This window comes from Schistocerca cancellata, chromosome 7, assembly GCF_023864275.1.
Source record: "Schistocerca cancellata isolate TAMUIC-IGC-003103 chromosome 7, iqSchCanc2.1, whole genome shotgun sequence".
Taxonomy (NCBI): Eukaryota; Metazoa; Arthropoda; class Insecta; order Orthoptera; family Acrididae; genus Schistocerca; species Schistocerca cancellata.
Window position 1 is genome coordinate 395,557,626 of NC_064632.1, and position 7,223 is coordinate 395,564,848.

General features: G+C 41.2%; 1 pseudogene; it reads right to left on the minus strand.

The window, feature by feature from the left end:
* Window positions 1–537: 537 nt before the first annotated feature.
* On the minus strand, window positions 538–655 carry LOC126092989 (5S ribosomal RNA; annotated as a pseudogene).
* Between the last annotated feature and the right edge of the window lie 6,568 nt (window positions 656–7,223).

Consider the following 7,223-nt stretch of genomic DNA (forward strand, 5'->3'; position numbering starts at 1 on the left):
TTTAACAAACTCAAGTGGCAGACTCTGCAAGAGAGGCGCTCTGCATCGCGGTGTAGCTTGCTCGCCAGGTTTCGAGAGGGTGCGTTTCTGGATGAGGTATCGAATATATTGCTTCGCCCTACTTATACCTCCCGAGGAGATCACGAATGTAAAATTAGAGAGATTAGAGCGCGCACGGAGGCTTTCAGACAGTCGTTCTTCCCGCGAACCATACGCGACTGGAACAGGAAAGGGAGGTAATGACAGTGGCACGTAAAGTGCCCTCCGCCACACACCGTTGGGTGGCTTGCGGAGTATAAATGTAGATGTAGATTAAAAGCCAACCTGTTCTACGTGACACTCCGTCATCAGGCCACAAGTGGCCATCGGAACCATCCGACCTCCGTGTCATCCTCTGCTGAGGATGCGGGCAGGAGGGGCGTGTGGTCAACACACCGCTCTCCCGGTCGTTACGATGGTTTTCTTTGACCGGAGCCGCTACTATTCGGTCGAGTAGCTCCTCAATAGGCATCACGAGGCTGAGTGCACCGCGAAAAATGACAACAGCGCACGGCGGCCCAGATGGTCACCCATCCAAGTGCCACCCACGCCCGACAGCGCTTAACTTCAGTGATCCGATGGGAACCGGTGTATCCACTGCGGCAAGGCCATTGCCTCTACGTAACAAAGTGTTCTCAAAATCACATTTGTCTGGGGAAGTTTCGCCTCGTAATGGCTTTCTGTCTGTAAATCTGTGAGTAAAACATTGCCTTTGAGCAACTAAGAAAACCTGTATACCACTAATGCTTAAATCATTAGTTAGAAGCGTTTCTTGTTTTTTCTTCCTGTTCTTCCACTATGTCCAGCGTTTGGCAGTGATTGTAAATAAACTATAATTTAAATTTATGAAATAATTTTTCAACTTCAGCCACTTTTGTTTATCGATACTTATTAGTATGGCGTGTTTCGGCAGCAAGCTGGCATCATCAGAAACATCGATTTATTTTAGTGTGCACCATTAGGTGTCTGATATAGTAAAATAATCTCAGTAAAAGTTTTACTTACACTTTCCCTGAATACCTCCACGTCTGGCACAGAGAACATAAGAACAAAAACAACATTATCACTTCACACATTCACATATAACTATTTACATTCCAAAGATTCTTAATTGCTAAAATAAAATTTATTTCCATTACGGAGATAGTCCATACACTAAGAATACCGATTTCCTTTGTACAAGCGTATTAAATTATGGTAGTTGCATCATGGTTTCCATACACTACGAACACCAATTTCCTTTGTAAAAGCATATTTACGTTATGGTAGTTGTATCACGGTATTTTTAATTAGTATTTATGGTTTCATTCAGTATTATAATTATTCTTCATCACACTCCAAAAGAATTTATGGTTAAAATTAATTATTTATGAAATATATTGTCAGCTTTAGTCACTTTCATTTACCAATATTTAATGTCACGACGCGTTTCTACAGCATACTTTCATCACCAGGTGCCTTACAGTTTCACGTGAGTTAACTTTTAACTGTAACTTCATAACACTTTGGAGTGTGATGAACAATAATTATAAAACTGAATGAAACCATAAATTCTAATTAAAAATACCGTGATGGCAAAAATGGTTCAAATGGCTCTGAGCACTATGCGACTTAACTTCTGAGGTCATTAGTCGCCTAGAACTTAGAACTAATTAAACCTAACTAACCTAAGAACATCACACACATCCATGCCCGAGGCAGGATTCGAACCTGCGACCGTAGCGGTCACGCGGTTCCAGACTAAAGCGCCTTTAACCGCACGGCCACACCGGGCGGACTACCGTGATGCAAATTCTATAATGCACGAATTCTTATATAAAGAAAACCAGTATTCTTAGTGTATGGATAAATTTAAATAGATAAAATTGTGCATTTCAGACAAAGCTGAAAATTATTTAAACCGTCTATCTTTGGTAAGATGCACGGGACACCGAATCAAATATTTTTCTCTAATATCATAACTTCCTATGAACCTAATTTAATCCGGCAGAGGGTGTATTCGCTCTTCAGTTGTAATGACTGTTTCGTTGCTGTAACGGTGACTGTTGTTCCGATCTTCAGCTTTAATAGCTGTTTCGCATTGAAATTTAGTTGTACATCTTTACCCAGCACAGTAATTCTTTACTAATGGAGCGATTCACCTGGAGTGAGTACACTAATACGACTGGTGCTCACCACATGGCGAATCGCAAAGGAGGAGGGGCACACCGGGTTTATCAACTATAATATCCCAATCGCCGGACCCCACATCATTCGACGTTTACTACTGTGTATCAGCGTCTGCATGCTGGCGGGTCAATTAGTGGATCATCTGGACAGCGACGAAGTTACAAAGTACGAACTCTGCAATTTCAGGAAGCTGTCCTGCAGTATGTGAAGTAAGTCACCTCCATCAGCACTCATGTAATTGCGCATAACATGAGGCCGAATCAGACGAACGTAAGACACGTCCTCCGTGAGCAGTGATTACATCCATTTCATTTAGAGCGTGTGCACAGCCTGGAACCAGATGACTATGCACTCAGAGCATAGCTTTTGTAATGGTACGTGTAACAGTGTCAGATGTATCTTACGTTTCTATCTTGCGTACTGTTTACAGATGAAGCAACTTTCGGGCGTGATTGGGTCTTCAATACCCACAATTCGCATGTTGTGACAGAGTTTAACCACGTGCCATGGTTACATGCCCTCATCAAGTGCGGCTCTACGCGAATATTTGGGCAGGTGTTGCTGGTTATTGTTTAATTGGGCCACATATCCTACCTAGGTCATTAAATGGCAGGCATTATTGCAATTTCCTCACCAGAGCATTGCCAGAATCGCTGCATGCCGTGTCACTCGCTACAAGACAGTGCATGTGGTTCCACCATGACGGGGCGCCGGAACATTTCAGTCCTCCTGCGTGTCGATTCTTGATCCGACACTTTCCGGAAAAGTGGATTGGCAGAGGTGGTCCTGTAATATGGCTTACTCGATCTCCTGTCTAGAACCCTCTGAAACTTCTTTGTGTGGGAAGAGGTGTGAAACATTGTTTAAAAATCCCTTGTTTAATCAGAAGAGAATATGCTTGCCTAGACAGAAGCAGCAGGAGGAGAATTAAGGGCACTCCTAGAGTTTTTGACTCTGTTAGACAGAACATGATCCGCCGGTGTAACCTTTTCCTCAACGTAGGAATTTTTGAATCTCTACTGGAAGTGAAGTACACTAAACTCCCGCTTATCCGGCTCTCACTAGTCATATCTCCCAGTAATCTGACCCACATCCAGCCTCTAGTACTGAAGATGAAATGGCGCACACAATAATGAATTCCCGTATACAACACTGTTGTTATTTAACTAAAATGTTAAACAATGATATAAATATTTTAAATTGTGGCTTCCTGTACGGTTCAGTACCGTGACTTTTAAAAGGAAACCGTTATGATTGACCTCAAGCAGAAACTCGAAATAAGAGGTTTGTTGAACTGAGGTTCTTCACAGAAAGCCATTGTTGCGGACTACAGTGTTGGAACGAGCAATTGTTTATGACCACACTTTAAAGGACGAAGAGGTAATCAAAAGCGTACAGGGAAGTTAGGAAGAAAGCCATGAATATGAGGACATGGAAGAGAACATGTAGATATCTCACACTGCAAGTACTGGTGCTGCAGAGTACACTGTGAAACAATCAGAAATATGCAGTACCGTTGTTATGCTTGTAAAGCTGTTGTGTGACAAAGCATTCTGCCGTCGTGTACCATCATTGCAACAATTCAAAATCTGTATCATAGTGAGTGATACTACTATACATGTACGCAGTCAAGCACTAGGGTTTCTATGGAAATGAATGTATCTCTGGATTTGATGAAGTGTAATCGCTACATTAAATTTAAAGCAATCTCAATAATCCGACACTTATTCTAATCTGGCACCCATATGTGCAAGGAATGGAAGGATTAGCAAGAGTTCTGCATAACTGTGTTGTATTAATGTTGTTGTCTCTTCGTAATATGGAATGAAAAGTTGTTTGTGGTAGTTTTTGTCTACTGTAAGATTTGATGTTCACGTAAAATGTAGCCGCATGGTAAAACACACCAGAAAAAGTGTTTCCAACATCCCACGTGACGTCCTCGAGTTCGTTGGTTTATTTAACTTTCACCAAGAGAAAACTCCCTCTACCAGTTTAAAAAATCCTCACAGGAAATATGACACTAGAGAAAATTGTTTCGGTGTCCTGTGCTACGTCCTAGAGTCTGCAGGATTAAATAATTTTCACCCTGTGGACAAATATCTATGTAACCAATCACTGTTAGGACGAAGCAGATACTGTATGAATCATTTAGGTTTAGAGTAAGCTACGATACTACCTCATTCTAATACTTTACGGAGATGTTCATGAAATTCTTGACATTAAAAGCGAATTGATTTACGGACGGCTTGAAAATGATATTTTAAACTTAGCGCGGGACTTCTTAAAGGTTTGTACGAGTATACTTCTAAAAATTTTTACTGCTCTTCAAAATTTAAACTCACGTCTGCTCACTCTGTAAGAAATATCTCTTTCCACGTGCGCTATTATTGTTCACTTCTGGCGTGGACGTCATATGCATCTGCCACTGGTCCGCTTTTTTTTCCAGTCGGAGGAGTATATCATTCATTCTTCCTCTTATTCCATGAAGTTCTCGATTCTGTACATAAAAAGCATGACCGATACTTGCATCCTGGACACTTTCGACACTAAAATGAAATCGTACCTTCATAGGTTCAGTTTCAGCAACATCATAAATGCTCTAAAGAAGACGTCGACACAAAAACTCATTGTTATTAACAGGAAGCAGTAAAAGTAGTTTTATTAACATTAACTGACTTTTCAGTCAGTGCATAACACAACGTGACAACAGTATTTACTAGGAAACACTCTCCTTTGTTTACAGTGTGATAACGACTGACGATAGCCCAAGAAGGCAAAAGCCGGTTCGTGACCAAACAATCGTGTTTTACACAAAATCATGAAAATGGTTCCTAATGAACGAAAGACACCGTCCATCGACATTATGTATCACCGGTTCCGACCTGACTTGCACATTATCTTTCAATTTAGTGCAGTAGGATGCAGATGGTCAGTAATAATTTTACGGTACATTCTTAACAGACGGTGTTTTTTCGTTCATTATAAAAACGGGGAGCACGGTTTACTGAAACATACCGTCAGTTATGAAAAACACTGATTCCTATCTAATTTTATAATTTATATTAATCGGAGTGGACGGCTTAAATCTTGTTTGAAATCTACTCCTTTGCAAGCCTTAAAAGTTGATATGTGAGCCATTACACTAAATATTTTCATTTCCACGCATTTTTTATCATCTTTCCTTACATAAATCTTGAACAGTGTAGACTCTTTTGCTGATGTCTATGTCAAACGCGACGGGGTTAAGCGCATCACCCCACTAAATCGTTTGCGCAAAATGAGACTTTTCTTGCCTGCGGGTAATATATGAACGTCCAGGCCGTGATGTATTAACTCTGGTTACAGCTCGCCGCATCACAAACAGAAACACATTGGCGGATTAAACGATAACGTTTTATTTCATTGCGGGACAGGCCAAATACGCTGGATAAAACGATTTACGATTTTTTTCCAGGAGAGGAGTATAAACATTTGCTTTGGACGCTCTGTAAACACCCGTATTAATGTACCGCGGCAAACATTTGTAAAATACATGGAACCGCTTGATTTATGATCGCAAGACCCATTGGCTCCCTCTCTGCAGTGCCAAAGCATTTCTTTTTTATTTTATTTTCGTTTTTTACGAATGATTTTGCGTGATCCGCACACAAAAGAACGAACCGACAACAGTTGTATGGTTCGTACCCACTGTATCGCTGCAGCGTGGCCAATAATATCCTCTCTTTCAAAAAGCATAATCGAAAACATTTTACTATTACTACCAGATGGGCTGTGCTGTTCAATGATTTAATGAGGTACCTTCAGAACCAACAGATCTGAGGTTCAAAAGATTTCAGCTACGGATATCTCATCCACAAACTGCTGGAATGCTTAACAATCATTACAACAACCGTAATTTCGGGCTCCACTAGAGCTCTGTTTTTCTATAAACTAATATACCATTTTCATTTATGCTATTATCAACTTCTTCTAGCACTGCGGAAGCAGTCACAATCATGAAAGGCAGGAAGTACACTTTAACTCACAAGGGGAAGGCCTCAGACACGGCCAACGGATTCGGCTCAAATTTGGTAGGTCGCTTGTGTACAACCTAAAACGAAGGAATCTAAGATATTTTGGGTCAACACCCACTCGTTTTTGAGAAAATCATCCCTAAGGGTTATGACGAGCAATCAGCTCAAAATTGGCGGGATCGATAGATAATTGTAAGTAGGGCATTTTTCATCATCAGGTATGGGGTCCGAAAACGCATACTTTTCCAGAAATGGGGGTAAGAAACTTTTACAACTGCCGTTTCTGTACCGACATGCAAAACGCTTTTGCTAATGCCGGCACGATAACCCAGCGTGTTCGGTCAGAAGGTTAGCTGCCCTCTGTAATAAAAAAACTGAGTTAATTGATCAACGACGAGCTGAAACAGGTGTCATGTGACGTCCGCCCCGAGCAGATACAACGAACGAAAACGAGCAAAATGAGATTAAAAAAAAATAGCGCAATGGCCAAGGTAACTGGCTCGGAATGGGAGAACCCGGGTTCGAATCTCGAAGAAACCTAGCGGATGTTATTCTTTTCATTTGTATTTTTCCGTATCTTAATTGATAGGGATAGGAGGGTTAATAAGGTAAGTAAATCAATAAGGAATGATAATAATAAGGTAGGCAAACTAATTTCCCAAACGCCGTGAGTTAGTAAAGTATTAAACTTTTAAGCCTTGTCACATGAAAACAACTCCGAGTAAGAGTGCTGCGAATTCCTCACAAGGGATCACAGACAGCCAACCGCGCGACGCTTGTTTACAGCGAGGCACGGGACAGAATGCACGCGCAGAGAGTTAAGTTGTCCCGGTTGCCTCTTCGTCATATCATAGTTGTGAACCTGGAAGAGTGAAGGTGTCCAGCACGAGCCTTATAGAAGTCAATCGGAAAGAGTTGTTTTCCGTCATTAGGTTGCCGCGAACCTTGTGGATACATGTAGTGATTTTTCCATCGTCAACGCGCCGAATGAAATACGTTTTG